Raw genomic sequence first — 18,126 nt, 5'->3', positions numbered from 1 at the left:
CAGCAGGTGCCCTGATTGGTCGGCCGGTAAACCGGACGACGAATCAGGGCGATCGTGAGGTAGCACCAGTGCCACCTCACCCCTGCTGGCTATGGACGGCCCCAAACAGCCTGTAATTCCGGGTCACCGGGTCACTGGAGACCCAATTGACCCAGAATCTGCTGCAGATCGCTGGGCTGAATTGTCCAGCGATCTGCGGCCATCACCGACATGGGGGGTCATCATGACCCCCCTGGGCGATATGCAGCGATGCCTGCTTAACGATTTCAGCAGGCATCGGGCACCGGCTCCCCTCAAGCAAGCGGCGGGGGGCCAGGATTTGACAGGACGTACTCAAACGTCCTGAGTCCTTAAGGATCCAACCATTTTTTGAACATCTGACCACTTTCACTTCAAGCATTAATAACTCTGGGATGCTTTTACCTTTCATTCTGATTCCGAGATAGTTTTTTCGTGACATCGATGATGTCGATACTTGTATCATTTCTTGGTGAAAAACTCCAAAATTTGATGAAAAAATTGAAATTTTGCATTTTTTTTTAACTTTGAAGCTCTCTGCTTATAAATGGATGTTCCAAATAAATTATACATTGATTCACATATACAATATGTCTACTTTATGTTTGCATCATAAAGTTTACATGTTTTTACTTTTGGAAGATATCAGAGGGCTTCAAAGTTCAGCAGCAATTTTCAAATTTTTCACAAAATTTTCAAAATCGGAATTTTTCAGGGACCAGTTCAGTTTTGAAGTGGATTTGCAGGGCCCTCATATTAGAAATACCCCACAAATGACCCCATTATAAAAACTTCAGCCCTCAAAGTATTCAAAATGACATTGAGTAAGTGTGTTAACCCTTTAGGTGTTTCACAGGAATAGCAGCAAAGTGAAGGAGAAAATTCAAAATCTTCATTTTTTACACTCGCATGTTCTTGTAGACCCAGTTTTTTAATTTTTACAATTGGTAATAGGAGAAAAAGCCCTCAAAATTTGTAACCCAATTTCTCTCAAGTAAGGAAATACCTCATATGTGTATGTCAAGTGTTCGGCGGGCGCAGTAGAGGGCTCAGAAGGGAAGGAGCGACAATGGGATTTTGGAGAGTGAATTTTTCTGAAATGGTTTTTGGGGGCATGTCACATTTAGAAAGCCCCTATGGTGCCAGAACAACAGAAAACCCCACATGGCATACCATTTTGGAAACTACACCTCTCAAGGCACATAACAAGGGGTCCAGTTAGCCTTAACACCCCACAGGTGTTTGACAACTTTCGTTAAAATTGGATGTGTAAATGGAAAAAAAAATTCACACTAAAGTGCAGTTTTCCCCCCAAATTTATCATTTTTACAAAGGGTAATGGGAGAAAATGCCCCCCAAATTTGTAACCCCATCTCTTCTGAGTATGGAAATACCCCATGTTAGGACGTAAAATGCTTTGCGGGCGAACTACAATGCTCAGAAGAGAAGGAGTCACATTTGGCTTTTTGAAAGCAACTTTTGCTGAAATGTTTTTTTGGGGGCATGTCGCATTTAGGAAGCCCCTGTGGTGCCAGAACAGCAAAAAATACCCGCATGGCATACTATTTTGGAAACTACACCCCTCAAGGAACGTAACAAGGGGTCCGCTGAGCCTTAACAACCCAAAGGTGTTTGACGACTTTTCGTTAAAGTTGGATGTGTAAATGAAAAAAATATTTTTTTTTACTAAAATGCAGTTTTTCCCTTAAATGTAAAATTTTTACAAGGGGTAATAGGAGAAAATGACCCCCAAAATTTGTAACCCCATCCCATCTGAGTATGGAAATACCCCATGTTAGGACGTAAAATGCTCTGCTGGTAAACTACAATGCTCAGAAGAGGAGGAGTGCCATTGAGCTTTTGGAAAGAGAATTTGTTTGGAATGGCAGTCAGGGGCCATGTGCGTTTACAAAGCCCCCCGTGGTGCCAGAACAGTGGACCCCCCACATGTGACCCCATTTTGGAAACTACCCCCCTCACAGAATTTAATAAGGGGTGCAGTGAGTATTTACACCCCATTGGCGTTTGACAGATCTTTGGAACAGTGGGCTGTGCAAATGAAAATTTTTTTTTTTCATTTTTACGGACCAGTGTTCCAAAAATCTGTCAGACACCTGTGGGGTGTAAATTCTCACTGTACCCCTTATTACATTACATGAGGGGTGTAGTTTCCAAAATGGGGTCACATGTGTCGGGGTCCATTGTTCTGGCACTATGGGGGCTTTGTAAACACATGTGGCCTTCAATTCCGGACACATTTTCTCTTCAAAATCCCAATGGCGTTCCTTCTCTTCTGAGCATTGTAGTTCGCCCGCAGAGCACTTTAAATTCACATATGGGGTATGTTCTTACTCAGAAGAGATGGGGTTACAAATTTGGGGGGCTTTTTTCCTATTTTCCCTTGTGAAAATGAAAAATTTGGGGTAACACCAGCATTTTAGGGAAAAAATATAATTGTTTTTCATTTTTCCATCCAACTTTAATAAAAATTCGTCAAACACCTGTGGGGTGTTCAGGCTCACTATACCCCTTGTCACGTGCCGTGAGGGGTGTAGTTTCCAAAATGGGGTCACATGTGGGTATTTATTATTTTTGCGTTTGTCAGAACCGCTGTAAAATCAGCCACCCCTGTGCAGATCACCAATTTAGGCCTCAAATGTACATGGTGCGCTCTCATTCCTGAGCCTTGTTGTGCGTCCGCAGAGCATTTTACGCCCACATCTGGGGTATTTCCGTACTCTTTCCGTCTTTTTTTCCTTTTAACACTTGTGAAAATAAAAAGTATGGGTCAACACCAGCATGTTAGTATAAAGATTTTTATTTTTTTACACTAACAGGCTGGTGTAGCCCCCAACTTTTCCTTTTCACAAGCGGTAAAAGGAAAAAAAGACCCCCAAAATTGGTAGTGCAATTTCTTCCGAGTACAGCGATACCCCCATATGTGGCCCTAAACTGTTTCCTTGAAATACGAAAGGGCTCCGAATTGAGAGAGCTCCATGCGCATTTGAGGACTAAATTAGGGATTGCATAGGGGTGGACATAGGGGTATTCTACACCAGTGATTCCCAAACAGGGTGCCTCCAGCTGTTGCTAAACTCCCAGCATGCCTGGACAGTCAGTGGCTGTCCAGAAATGCTGGGAGTTGTTGTTTTGCAACAGCTGGAGGCTCCATTTTGGAAACACTGCCGTACAAGATGTTTTTAAGGGGGTGTATATGTAGTGTTTTACTCTTTATTATGTGTTAGTGTAGTGTTTTTAGGGTACTTTTGCACTGCCGGATTACCGTGAATTTCCCGCTAGGAGTTTGCGCTGCGGCGAAAAATTTGCCACAGCCACAACTTGAAGCAGGAAATTTACTGTAAACCTGTCCGTGTGAATGTACCCTGTACATTCACATGGGGGGGGGGGGGGGGGCAAACCTCCAGCTGTTTCAAAACTACAACTCCCAGCATGTACTGACAGACCGTGCATGCTGGGAGTTGTACTTTTGCAACAGCTGGAGGCACACTGGTTGGAAAACCTTCAGTTAGGTACTGTTACCTAACTCAGTATTTTCCAACCAGCGTGCCTCCAGCTGTTGCAAAACTACAACTCCCAGCATGTACTAATCACCGAAGGGCATGCTGGGAGATGTAGTTATGCAACAGCTGGAGGTACCCAACTACAACTCCCAGCATGCCAAGACAGCTGTTTACTTTCTGGGCATGCTGGGATTTGCAGTTTTGCAACATCTGGAGAGCTACAGTTTTTAGACCAGTGCACAGTGATCTCCAAATTGTGGACCTCCAGATGTCGCAAAACTACAACTCCCAGCATGCCCAGACAACAAACAGCTATGTGGGCATGCTAGGAGTTGTAGTTTTGCAAGATCTGGAGGGATATAGTTTAGAGACCACTGTATAGGGGTCTCAAACTGCAGCCCTCCAGCTGTTGCAAAACTACATATTTCAGCATGCCCAAACAGCTGTCTGGGCATGCTGGGAGTTGTAGTTTTGCAACATCTGGAGGGCTACAGTTTAGAGACCACAGTCTCAGACTGTAGCCCTCCAGAACAACTTACCGGCTTCTGTAGAATCCCGGGAGCCGTCCTCTTCTGACGCACGTCACGCCGCCCGTCGATCACCGCCGCCGCAGCCTCCGGATCGTTAAGTGGACGTCGGCACCCGGTCCCCTTTGGTTCCCCGTTCTGCCCCGCCTATTGTGGGTGGGCAGGATGGGGAAAACGAAAGTTAACCCCCCCCGCCCCCGGTCTGCTATTGGTTGTCGCCTCTGACGATCAATAGCAGACCAATAGCAGGGATAGCAGGGGTGGCACCTCACTCCTATGCCTACAGGGGGATCGTGGCTGTCTTAGACAACCGCGATCCCCCTTATATTCCGGGTCACCGGGTCACCATAGACCCGTATGACCCGGAATCGACGCAAATCGCAAGTGTGAATTCACTTGCGATTTGCGCCGATCACCGACGGGGGGGTCTGATGACCCCCCTGGGCATTTGCGTGGGGTGCCTGCTGATTGATATCAGCAGTCACCCCGGTCCGGTCCCTGCCCGGCGCGCGGCGGGGACCGAAATTCCCACGGGCGTGTGGATACTCCCTGGGTCCTTAAGTACCAGGACGTCAAGGCGTATCCATACGCCCTCGGTCCTTAAGTGGTTAAAACTTGTGTAGAGGAAAAGTTGACCAGTTTCCCAAAGCAACCAATCAGATCGCTTCTTTCATTTTTGAAAAGGCCTCTGAAAAATAAAAGAAGCAATCTGATTGGTTGCTATGGACAACTGGTCAACTTTTCCTCAGCACAGGTCTTAATGAATTTTCACCATTATTCCAATATTATGTATGCTTGAGGTTGATACATGATACGATGTCTGAGAGACTCTCCTTGCCAAAAATATAGGGAAGTTTGTGCCCAGGGCGGTCTTTAATTTTGATTTTACCCTGGGCAAGCAATAATATTTTTGGCGACATACACTTACAGACACACACTACAGACATAGAATTACAGACACACACTACAGAGAGATACACTTACAGACACACACTACAGACATACACTTACAGACACAGGCCTCAGACGCCACACCAATCCGAAAGGAATGCGTTCCAAACTCGGATGCGGATGCACCGCTGCATACCAGACAACACTTAAACAGTGCCTGAAATTGATACCGTGTCGGGGGGTACCATCAGCATGCGCGAAAAAATGAGCGCCCGCCACCCGAACCGTCAAATACCCCATGACCGCGAGCATCGGGCACACCTCCCCATCCACCGACTGGAGGCGAACCTTCGCACCTTGACCAACCTGGTCAGTTTTTGACTGTCGGATCCGCAGCTGCAACACGCCATTAGAACATAAAACATCCTCAAATAACAACCCACCGGTACCCAACTTGGATGCCGGCACCAGCTCCCCAACGCGCAAAGCCCCCTAAAATGCCAAACAAAACACAGCCGAGTATAGGGCTGACTCAAAAGCCTAGGCGCTACAACTAACCGTGGCCTGCAACAGCGAAACTAACAATGGGTACAACACCGGCCTGCACCGTTCCCTCCGGATATGCATGCGCTGCTAGCCCTTTAAGGACTGCTGAATCATGAAATGCTTGGTAACATCCTCCCAACCCAGCAACTTAAAATGGAAGCCAACACCCGACAGCCTACGCTGCGCCACCAAAGCAGAGACATTCGCAGCGCGCAGGGATAATAAGTAATCCATTGTAACAGCCAACTGCTCCTCCACACTCACTGCCACATTGCGTCCAGCAAGCATCGCACACCACTCATTCCACTCCTTACCATGTCCTGACCAAGTGGATGCCGCCACCCAAGATTCAATCAAGGGCTTCAATCTTCTCTCACTGGGCCCCACACCAATGGCAGGCAGGATAGGCCCTCTAACTCCACAGCTGGGCACAGTCTCCGAAATTACTGAAACTGAAAACGCGAAAGAGAGTCAGCAATAATGTTTTCCACCCCCGGAACATGCTGAGCCCTGAACCAAATATTAAATTCTAAGCATCAGGACCAGGTGCCGCAGGAGGGACAACATGGTAAAGGAAGAGGAAGACAACCCATTATTGCAATGCACCACACTCGCATTGTCAGTCCAAAAACAAACATGTTAATTCACAAAGCGGCGGCCCCAATACTAGAGGGCCACAACGATGGGGAAGAATTCCAACAAGGTCAATTTCCGACACCAACCACGCTCCCGCCACTCCAGAGGCCACGCCTCCGCGCACCACTCGCCAAAACCAAAAGCCCAAGCCGCACCCGTAAACAGCTGAAGTTCCCCACTACAGACCACCGCAGTCTGCCAACAGGTACGGCCATTGTACTCCCGGAGGAACTACCTCCACACCAACAAATCAGACCGCATGCACCTTGTAATTCGAATGCAGTGGCCAGGGCGGGAAGCGCCCCTTCGTTGCCAAGGACAGCTACCTGGAGAACACCCATCCCATCGGCATCCCCCGACAGGCAAAAACCAAATGCCCCAACAAAACCTGCATCTGGCGAAGCATAACATTCCACACCTCACAAAAACACTCGACCCACTATAACAAACACTCCAACTTTTCAGATGGCAACCGAAAAACCATGGCAACCGAATCAATCTCCACACCCTATTGGTGTACTGCTCTAACCAGGGGGCCATCGCGGCCACACTCACCGGCGTCCTTTCCTTCACCGGCTGCTTGGGAGCTCGTGGACAATGCGCTGCCGTGTGTCCACCTCCACAGGACGAGCACTCGTGCTTGTACTAGCACAAGCTGAGGAACCTACAGTGCCCCTCATTGTAAAGCCAACAGGCGTCGGGTCAACGCACGGCCACTGATCCCGTAGCCCCGGATGGATCAGCGGCCCCTGACTGAAAGGATGGCCCTCTCTGGGCCATCATCAAGTGCAACCATTCATCAGTTGCCTTGACCCCCTGGCCCACCTCCGGTGTCAATGCCAGACGGTGACGAAATTCCTCGTCATAACGCCACCAGGCACTACCCCCTTGAGTCTTATAGGCATTGTATGCCGACTCCATATACAAGAAAAGCTCAGAACACCGTTCCGGATGCTTCTCGCCCATAATGCAACCCAAGACAGAGAACACCTGCAACCAATTCCCCATCATCTTAGCCACCAGCGGCCTAGCAGGGAAAGATTTCTCAGGCTGAGGCCTACATTCCTTGTCAATGGTTTGCTGATCCACCGAAACCAGGGACCACAAGTCCACATACTGGTTTCCTCATATCTTTTCTTTCACCGCTTCCTCCACATGCGCCCCAAAGGACTAATGCCACAAAAGAATGCTTCCTTGTGAACACCAGCCCTTACTGGGAACACATTCCTAACCTTGCCCGAAGCGCCAGGCTGCTGACCTTCCAATCGAGCCAGCACGGCCTTAAGGGTGAGCAACAACTCAGCCGCCCCACTACCCGCTCCCCACCCCCGCATTTACCCAAACCCCTGCAAAATTAAACTCACCAGTCTGTGCAGAAACTCCCACAGAAGATGATGAGGGTCCACCCGAAGACGTAGTAGGAACCTGCTCCATGTTCGTGGATTCTCTTAATGAGAATGAGATCGGTATGACCTTCACGTCAGAAATTGGAGGCCGATCGATTAACATTTTGAATTTGACAATCTATATCGACAGCGACAATCATATCCAAACGGACATATACCGGAAGCCAACTTCCACAAATTCCCTTCTGCACTGGGGTAGCTTAAAAGGAGTATCCCGGTTGGCCAGTACCTCAGGGCGAAGAGGAACTGTTCTGAGGATGTGAACTTTCAACGCGAGAGTGTGAATCTGTACCAGAGATTCAGACAGAGGGGATACCCTAGGAAATACCTTAAACAAGCATACCACAGAGCTAGTCATTCAGATAGAAGCACGCTTCTTAATGACACCAAAACCAATCACTCCTAAGCAAGTCAGATGCATTGGCACCTATGATGGTCAATGTGACCAAGTTATGTCAATACTAAGAAAACACTGGCACTTACTTGCCAGAGATCAAGACCTATTGCCGGTGATTGAGAAGAAGCCGAGTGTAACATATCGGAAGGGACCTAGTCTAAGGGATCAATTGGTCCATTCACATTTTCAAACACCACCAAATGAAGCCACATGGCTTAGTAATCATAATATTGGCTCATATCCCTGTGGTCATTGCAGTTTCTGCAAATTTATTTGGAAAACTATAGAGATAGACAACCCAGTAGATAATCATAAATATGAAATACGACAGTTTATTAATTGTGGCATGCGTAACATAATATATATATAATTATATGCTCTTGTCCCAAAATATATGTTGGGAAAACTACACAAGAGTTCCGAGGGAGAATGTCACAACATCTGAGCAATAATAGAAGGGGTGTCCACACACCAGTAGCTAGACACGTTCAAGCCATACACAGTGGCAGACAACAAGATATACGATTTGTAGATCTTAGCCAATTGAAGTTGGGACCAAGAAAGGGTAATTTGGATGCCTCCCTGCTTAGAGAAGAGGCTAAATTGATTTTTCACCTCCAAAGTCCGGCCCCACGGGGCCTGATGAAGGCTTCTCGTATTCTGCTTTTTTATGATTATCAAGTTTTGTTTTCACAGTAGTATTTTCATTAAATTTTTTAGTTTTTTCCCCTATGATTAGCATGTCTAGTCATTATGGCGGTTGATGGATGTGTACCAATTAACAAAATTATTTTTTCAATTGTTGGGATAAGGGAGTATCTCCCTATTATCTCCAACAATAGGGGCAGCAGATTTGTATTTTCCATTGTTTCCTTATTTACCAATTTATGTTATAAAGTATCAATTCCCCCCCCCCCCCCACTCTATAATTTGCTATTGTATATAATTTATATGTTACAATAAATGGCCATTGGTTAATATAGAATGTATGGCATTAATTGGTTATATATGCTATTCTAAATTGTGAAATGGCTAACAAATGAAATTATAAGCTATATTGAATATCAGTACTAGAAGTGGTCATTCCTAGTGGTCTAGACAAAGGTGGATGTCACGGTCACATATTGACAGCATGATTGCTGCACTATATTACTAGTATTTGTTGTCAGTGACTTATCATATCGGTAGCAGGTCATGCATTGTAATACAATAGCTTAACATTATAATTATAGATATCCCTCTCATGTTTTTGGGTCCTCAACTAAATTCTACTCCAAGTACCTTGATATGCACACACCCATTCACATACCAGAATTTTTAGAAGTATGAAAATATGCGTAGCAAAGCACATCAAGTATAGCCTATTTGATTCTACTCTAAGTGCCCTGACATGCGCACATTCATCTACACACTAGATTTTTTCTAAGTGTGAAAACTTTCGCAGTGAGGGCATCAAGCACAGACTTTTTCGAAGTGCCGGGCTGCACACTCCGAGCATGCGCGTTGCACAGCACTGATGCGCTAGGCTGCGGCTGCGCATCTGGGACATGTCAGAGAGAGGGCAAGGTATGACAGACCACACGTCAGGACCGGCGGACCCGATCATTGGTTGATAGTGCCTTTCTCACCTGGAAGTGATAGCCAGGTGAGTTATGTGAATGGCTGGTACACTTTCTTATATGAAAGGAGCAATATGAGTGGCTGTGGGATGATGTCATTGGACAACATTATAAACGCCCCCCCGCCATTTTGACTCTGACATTGCAATAATATTCCTCTTGATAACGCAATCGTAATGGCGAAACATGTAGAGGTTGGCATGTTATGTTAGTTTTTAATCACTATATAGAAAGGAGTTGAGCGTGGTAGTCTGCAGGGCCGCCATACCAAATACAGTCGGAGTGGAATTGCTCCAATTTCACTGTCTATACATAACCCTGTCATGTATTGGTTTTAAACCTTCACTTTGGGGATATATATTTTTAATGTATAACCAATAAAAGTAAATTTTTAGGGGTTTGCATAGTTGGGAAATTGCTGTTGGGAAAAGGCGCCCTTCCAATAAGAGAGACCTGGAGCGGTTTGCAAAGGAAGAGTGCTCCAACATTCCGGCTGAGAGGTGTAAGAAGCTTAGTGATGGTTATAGGAAGCGACTGATTTCAGTAATTTTTTCCAAAGGGTGTGCAACCAAATATTAAGTTAAGGGTGCCAATAATTTTTCCAGCCCATTTTTGGAGTTTGGTGTGACATTATGTCCAATTTGCTTTTTTTCCTCCCTTTTTTGGTTTAGTTCGAATACACACAAAGGGAATAAAGATGTTTATAGCAAAACATGTGTTACTGCAATCCTTTTCTGTGAGAAATACTTCACTTTCTTGAAACATTTCAGGGGTTGGTTTCATATTAGTCATCTGACCAGTTTGTTTGGATAACTAGAAATATGTGGCTTAACCAGCCCTCCTGGTCCACCTTGACCTCTTATATAAATTGCCTGCAATGCTTGCTCTAAGACTAAGTCTAGCTTTATGTCTGGTGGTTGTAGAGCCAAATACTTCTGTACTCTTGGTCATACAGGGACCTTAGGATCTATAGGACAGACCTTCTGATTGAACAGGCTTCTTAGCTGAAACCTCTTCAGGTTAGCTAATGATTTACAGGTCCAGTAGTTCTTAGTAGGCTAAATACTGACCTTCTTTATGAACTCTAAGCAGGTTAGATTTCTCCAAACTTGGATATTGTTGATGTCTAGATGCTAAGGGGCTCATGTATCCATACGCACCATGTGGTTTTAAAAGAGTCATTTTTTTAAAACAAAATAATGAAATTTGCCTGGACACAAAACGTTTTGTTATATGACATTTTGAGTCAGTCATTGCAATCCAGCAATTTCTGTAACTCTCAATGAGACTTCTGCACTTCTGCAGATATCTTGGTCCACTCCTCATAAGATATTGCCCCAGCTGTCTCAGGTGTGAAGGTGTCTTCTCCAGGCTGCGCGTTTCAGCTCCTTCCACAGATGCTCCGTAAGATTCAGATCAGGGCTCATAGAAGCCACTTCACAATACTCCAGTGTTTTGCTCTCAGCCATTCCTGGGTGTTTTTATCTGTTTTGAGTCATTCTCCTTTTGGAGGACCCATGAACTGTGACTAAGACCAAGCCTCCTGACACTGGGCAGCACATTTGTACTCTGTACAGATTTAAGACACTCTGTGCCGCCATATGCAGCAAAGCAGCCCAAAATACAACCGAGCCTCCTCCATGCTTTACAGTAGGTATTGTGTTCTTTTCTTTGCATACTTCATTTTTGTGTCTCAGGACATAGATCAGATGTATTGACTCATCTGTCCAAAGAACATTCTCCCAGAAGCTTTGTGCTTTGTATTTTGGACGTCTTTATCAATATATAATGTGGGCAGACGTCCACTCATCCACCTCGTCCCTGTCTGGCCTTTTCATCTGTAGCCCTGCCTTTAATGATGACATCACTAGAGGCAGGACTACAGATGAAAATGAAAAAAACAGGAACTAAGGTGGCAAGACAGGCTCTGCTCACATGGTGCGTTTTTAAAATGACTTTTTTTTTTTGTTACATTTTGAAAAATGTATTGATCAGACCCTTCATGCACTTTATAAATGCCCTTTTCTTTTTTTTAGTTATTGTTTAGATATGTGTATGCAGAAGATTATGGCAGATTCAGTGGACCAGCACTTTTTTTTTAGTTAAAAATAAATAAATGACTAATTATGGTTGTGGGGTCTGTAAGATCCATAGTAAAAACATCAGGTCCTGTTCATAGCAGATACTAAACCATAGCAACTCAGAGCAGAACAGACTGCATGTTGACATCATCACTGAGTGGCTCATTGTGACATCATCACTGAGTGGCTCATTGTGACATCATCACAGTGCTGTAATGTCATAAGAGCTAGAGGCTTTATATTCTGCTGACAGCTGCCCAAGCTTTTATTCTGTAGATTTCACAACAGGTAGACAGAAAATATTGGAGCACTCACCACTTTGGAATCTTCAATATTCATTTATTCATGGTCCATGAGATACACAAGAAGGGAAGTACATGCAGGGGAGCTGGTTAAAAATCAGGCAGGGAAAACAAGACATACACAGGGGCAACAACTGTTTCACACCGTAACGGCACTTCCTCAGGCCCGTGCTGACGTCAGACATTCAGGTGAGTTTATATAGTATTCACTACCAGTGTTGCTCTATCAACAAACACATAATAGAAACCTTAAAAAGCACATATAGAAATACAAACCTAAACATCAAATACAAACATTTATTCTGTATATTGTTACAGAGTGATTTGCTGATTTATTAGTGACTTTTTCTTCTTATCATTCTGTGAATGAGATGAAAGGATTGAGCCGGCCCGCCATCAGGGCAGTACAAGCAGTACTACCATCAGGGGCAAGATTGCTTGGCAGAGGGAGGTGGGGACCGTTGAAAAGTTCTCTTAGGGGCACCAGTGGACAGTTGAGGCCATTCTGGCATGGTGACAGAGGGTAAGTCCAAGTCCTGCAGGAAACCAGGCAAGTCGTCCGGGGAGCGGACTGTGAAGGTCGTCCCATCCTTACGTACAGAAAGGGCAAAGGGGAAGCCCCATCTGTAGGGGAGGTCGCGCTCCCTTAGAATTTCCAGGATGGGTTTGAGGGCAGCTCGCTGGGTCAAGGTATGGCGGGACAAATCCAGAAACAGTTGAACTTGGGCATCCCTGTAGAGGATTCGTCTGCGGGAGCATGCAAAGCGGAGAATGTCCTCTTTGATGGCATAAAAGTGAACCCGGCAGATCACATCACGTGGGTTCCGATCATCTGAGCTAGCAGGGCGGAGAGCCCTATGGGTCCTGTCCAGGTCTATGTGAGTGTCCGGGGCATGGTCCAGCAGGTTATTGAAGATGGATAGCAAGGCTGAGTACAGTTCGTCCGGGCCCAACGCTTCAGGTAAGCCACGAATATGGATGTTGTTCCGTCTGTTGCGTTTTTCAACATCGTCCAAGTGCTGTTGTAGGGTAAACAGTTGAGCACTATGCTGCGCCACCACCTCCTGTAGAGCTTGAACAGAAGAAGAAGAAGAAGCTTGTGCTACCTCCACCGTCTCTACCCGAGTAGTTAAGAAAGAAACATCTTGACGAAGTTGAGCAAATTCAGCCTTGCATTCAGCTACCAGTTGTTTAGCCAAGGAAGAGAAGTCATCTTTCGTGGGAATCGAGGCAACCAAGGATCGCAGGTCAGCTAGTGTAACAGGACGGTCATCATGGAAAGGTTTTAAGTATCCCAGAGATAATCTGACTGGTGGCAGAAGCATAGTAATCTCCTTGGAATCAATGATTTAGAGCATCTTGCTACGTGCAGTCCAAGATGACTTATATTTGTGTTTAAAATATGGTCATCGCGCAAGATTTCTGCGGGTAAATGAAATGTACGCAGTTAATAAATTTGTGCCTACTAAATATGTCACTCCAAGGTACACCGAAACCTACACATCTGGAGGAAATGCTCCAACAGAATGTGCGCAAAAAAAGACGCAAAAAAACAGCTTACGCAAAATTTTGCACAAAAATGTAAACACAAAACAGGGGTCAAATCTTTGATACATGTCCCCCATTGAGTTTAAAATATATATATATATATATATATAATATATATATATATATATATATATATATATAAATAAATATATATATATATATATATATATATATATATTAACATTTATATCAAACTCTTCACCAGGTAGAATCCTATGAAATACATAATACCCTAACGTTACTTTCCTAAAAATTTGTCCACCTGTGTGACAGAGTAAAAATGTAACATTCCTATTATTTGCCATTATTATATTAGGTGCTGGACAGGTTATAAATAATTCAGCATTTTTTGATACATTTTATTGTCCCCTAAAAACAGTTCTTGATGTGATGGGTGTGATGTCACGATTGTGATGTCACACATTTTAACATGGCCATCAGTCACATGACTCCATGGGAGAATCATCAATGTAGTAAAACCTTGTCGACCCTGGTCCTTATCCTGATGATGTATTTCACCTACTATCCCACTGTGCAGGTCAGTAGACAACACCTTATTAATAGTTCTCGGACTATGCACTATCATAACATTATTATTGCTCTATATTTTTATAGACATTATAATGTGGATATGTTTTTTTCTTTCTTTATAGCTTATCTTTGACGCTGTCCTGAAACAGCTGCACCATCTCCTTGAGGGTAAAGATTGAGGACTTTAGAGTGTAGAGAGGACCATGTGGGCCATCATGTGGACTTGTTCTCTATAGCACAGTGGTCTCAAACTGTGGCCCTCCAGATGTTGCTAAACTACAATTCCCAGCATGCAGGGAATTTTAGTTTTTTACGCTCGCATGTTCTTTTAGAGCCATTTTTTTTATTTTTACAAGGGGTAAAAGGAGAGAAATGTCGCATTTAGGGAGCCCCTATGGTGCCAGAACAGCAAAAAAAAAAACACGTAAAAAAGTGATACAGTGAGCCTTAACGCCCCACAGGTGTTTGACGACTTTTCATTAAAGTAGAATGTGTAAGTGAAAAAAACATATTTTTTTCACAAAAATTCAGTTTTTTCCCCCCAAATTTCAAATTTTTACAAGGGGTAATAGGAGAAAATGCTCCCGAAAATGTGTAACCCATTTCCTCTTGTGTGTGTGTAAATACCCCATATGTGGATGTAAAGTGCTCTGCTGGTGCACTACAATGCTCAGAAGAGAACTAGTGCCATTGGGCTTTTGGAGAGAGAATTTGATTGGAATGGAAGTCGGGGGCATTGAGCATTTACAAAGCCCCCCGTGGTGCCAGAACAGTGTACCCCTCCCCCACATGTGACCCCATTTTGGAAACTACACCCCTCACGGAATTTAATATGGGGTGCTGTGAGCATTTATACCCCACTGGTGATTGACAGATCTTTGGAACAGTGGGCTGTGCAAATTAAAAATTACATTTTTCATTTTCACGGACCACTGTTCCAAAAATCTGTCAGACACCTGTGGGGTGTAAATGCTCACGTCACCCCTTATTACATTCCGTGAGGGGTGTAGTTTCCAAAATGGGGTCATATGTGGGGGGGTCTATTGTTCTGGCACTATGGGGGCTTTGTAAACACGCATGGCCTTCAATTCTGGACAAATTTTCTCTCCAAAAGCCCAATGTCGCTCCTTCTCTTCTGAGCATTGTTGTTCACCCGCAGAGCACTTTACATCCACATATGGGGTATGTTCTTACTCAGATGGAATGGGGATACAAATTTTGTGGGGTTTTTTTCCCCTATTTTCCCTTGTGAAAATGAAAAATTTAGGGTAACACCAGCATTTTATTTAAAAAAACTTTTTTTTTTTTTTCATTTTCCCATCCAACTTTATGAAAATACGTCAAACACCTGTGGGGTGTAAATGCTCACTATACCCCTTGTTATGTTCCGTGAGGGGTGTAGTTTCCAAAATGGGGTCACACGTGGGTATTTTTTTTTTTGCGTTTACGTCAGAACCGCTGTAAAATCAGCCATCCTTTGCAAATCACCAATTTAGGCCTCAAATATACATAGTGCGCTCTCACTCCTGAGCAATGTTGTGTGTCCGCAGAGCATTTTACGCCCACATTACGTCCATTGTTCTGGCACTATGGGGGGCTTTGTAAATGCTCATGGCCCCCTACTTCCGTTCCAAACAAATTCTCTCTCCAAAAGCCCAATGGCGCTCCCTCTCTTCTGAGCATTGTAGTTTGCCAGCAGAGCACTTTATATCCACATATGGGGTATGTTCTTAACCAGATGAAATGGGGTTACAAATTTTGGGGGTGATTTTTTCCTTAATTATTTAGGGTAACACCAGCATTTCAGTAAAAAATTTAGTTTTTTCTTTTTCCCATCCAACTTTAACGAAAATTTGTCAAACAACTGTGGGGTGTTAAGGTCACATGTGGGTATTTATTTTTTTGCGTTTATGTCAGAACCGCTGTAAAATCAGCCACCCCTGTGCAAATCACCAATTTAGGCCTCAAATGTACATAGTTTGCTCTCACTCCTGAGCCTTGTTGTGCGTCCGCAGACCATTTTATGCTCACATATGGGGTATTTCCGTAGGAGAAATTGCCTTACAGATTTTGGGGGTCTTTTTTTCCTTTTACCTCTTGCGAAAATAAAAAGTGTGGGGCAACACCAGCATGTTAGTGTAAACATTTTAATTTTTTTACACTAACATGCTGGTGTAGACCCCAACTTTTCCTTTTCATAGGGGGTAAAAGGAGGAAAAGCCCCCCAAAATGTGTAACTCAATTGCTCCTGAGTATGGAAATACCCCATATGTGGCCCTAAACTGTTTCCTTGAAATACAACAGGGCTCCAAAGTGATAGAGTGCCATACGCAATTGTGGAGTAAATTAGGGATTGCAAAGGGGTGGACATAGGGGTATTCTAAGCCAGTGATTCCCAAACAGGGTGCCTCCAGCTGTTGCTAAATCATGGTATTTTTGTAAGTTATGGTGGTTCCACGGTATTTAACTGTATTCCCCCCCCCCCCCCCACGCTGGGGAGCTAATATTATGTGACGCACGGGTGCTGCTCCAGCCCCCCATCCTCCTGTGAGCCGGTGGACGGCCCCTTACAAAGACAGTGCGCTCGACCTATCACTTGCCGAGGCGGGACATCGCTGCGGCTGGTGATACGCTGACGGCTCTGTGACGTTCCCGTGAGTCAAAGTTCATTTTGTTTATTTCTGCAGCCGGGGCACAGGAATATGTAAAATTCATTAGTACAGATGTCCTTTATTAATAATTTTTAGTACCGCGGCAGACAACTCATTCATTTAAAGTGCCGATGGCTCACAGGAGGACGGGGGGATCATTGGACTGGGGACAGTCGCTGCAGCTGATAATTAATTCATTCGAAGGGGGGGAGGGGCCCGACAGGTTTTGCAGTATAGGAAAAATTCATATCATACAGAAAAAACATACTGGTATTCGGTATGAGCCAGTATACCGCCCAGCACTAAGCTGGAGGCTCCGTTTTGGAAACACTGCCGTACGATACGTTTTTCATTTTTATTGGGGGGGGGGATAGTGTAAGGGGGTGTATATGTAGTGTTTTACTCTTTATTATGTGTTAGTGTAGTGTAGTATAGTGATTTTAGGGTACATTCATATGGGCGGGGGTTTACGGTGAGTTTCCCACTAGGAATTTGAGCTGTGGCGGAAAATTTGCCGCAGCTGAAACTTGAAGCAGGAAACTCACTGTAAACCCACCCATGTGAATGTACCCTGTACATTCACATGGGTGGGTGGGTGGGGGGGGGGGGATCAAGCCTACAGCTGTTGCAAAACTACAACTCCCAGCATGCACTGACAGACAATGCATGCTGGGAGTTGTACTTTTGCAACAGCTGGAGGCTCACTGGTTGGAAAACCTTCAGTTAGGTTCTGTTACCTAACTCAGTATTTTCCAACCAGTGTGCCTCCAGCTGTTGCAAAACTACAACTCCCAGCATGTACTGATCGCCAAAGGGCATGCTGGGAGATGTAGTTATACAACAGCAGGAGGTACGCAACTCCCAGCATGGCGAGACAGCCGTTTGCTGTTTGTGCATGCTGGGAGTTGTAGTTTTTCAAGATTTAGAGGGCCACGGTTTAGAAACCACTGCACAGTGATCTTCAAACTGTGGCCCTCCAGATGTTGCAAAACTACAAAACCCAGCATGCCCAGACAGCAAACTGCTGTGTGGGCATGCTGGGAGTTGTAGTTTTGAAAGATCTAGAGGTCCACAGTTTAGAGACCACTGCACAGTGATCTCCAAACTGTAGCCCTCCAGCTGTTGCAAAACTACAAATCCCAGCATGCCCAAACAGAAAACAGCTGTCTGGGCATGCTGGGACTTGAAGTTTTGCAACATCTGGAATGGCTACAGTTTAGAGATCACTGTATAGGCAACAACTCACCGGCTTCTGTAGGGAGCTGCACGTCATCGCCCCCCGCCGCTGATCGCCGCTTTTAAGTGACCTCCGGCGTCGGTCACCGCCAGTTCCCCCGTTCTGCCCAGACTACAGTGGGCAGAGCGGGGGAACCGAACTTTAACCCCTTCCCGCTATTGGACGTATGCATACGTCCAGGCGAACTACACGTTCGCACAAATGGACGTATGCAT

Source organism: Hyla sarda, chromosome 1 (genome assembly GCF_029499605.1).
Source record: "Hyla sarda isolate aHylSar1 chromosome 1, aHylSar1.hap1, whole genome shotgun sequence".
NCBI lineage: Eukaryota > Metazoa > Chordata > Amphibia > Anura > Hylidae > Hyla > Hyla sarda.
Note: the sequence above shows the minus strand (reverse complement) of the source record.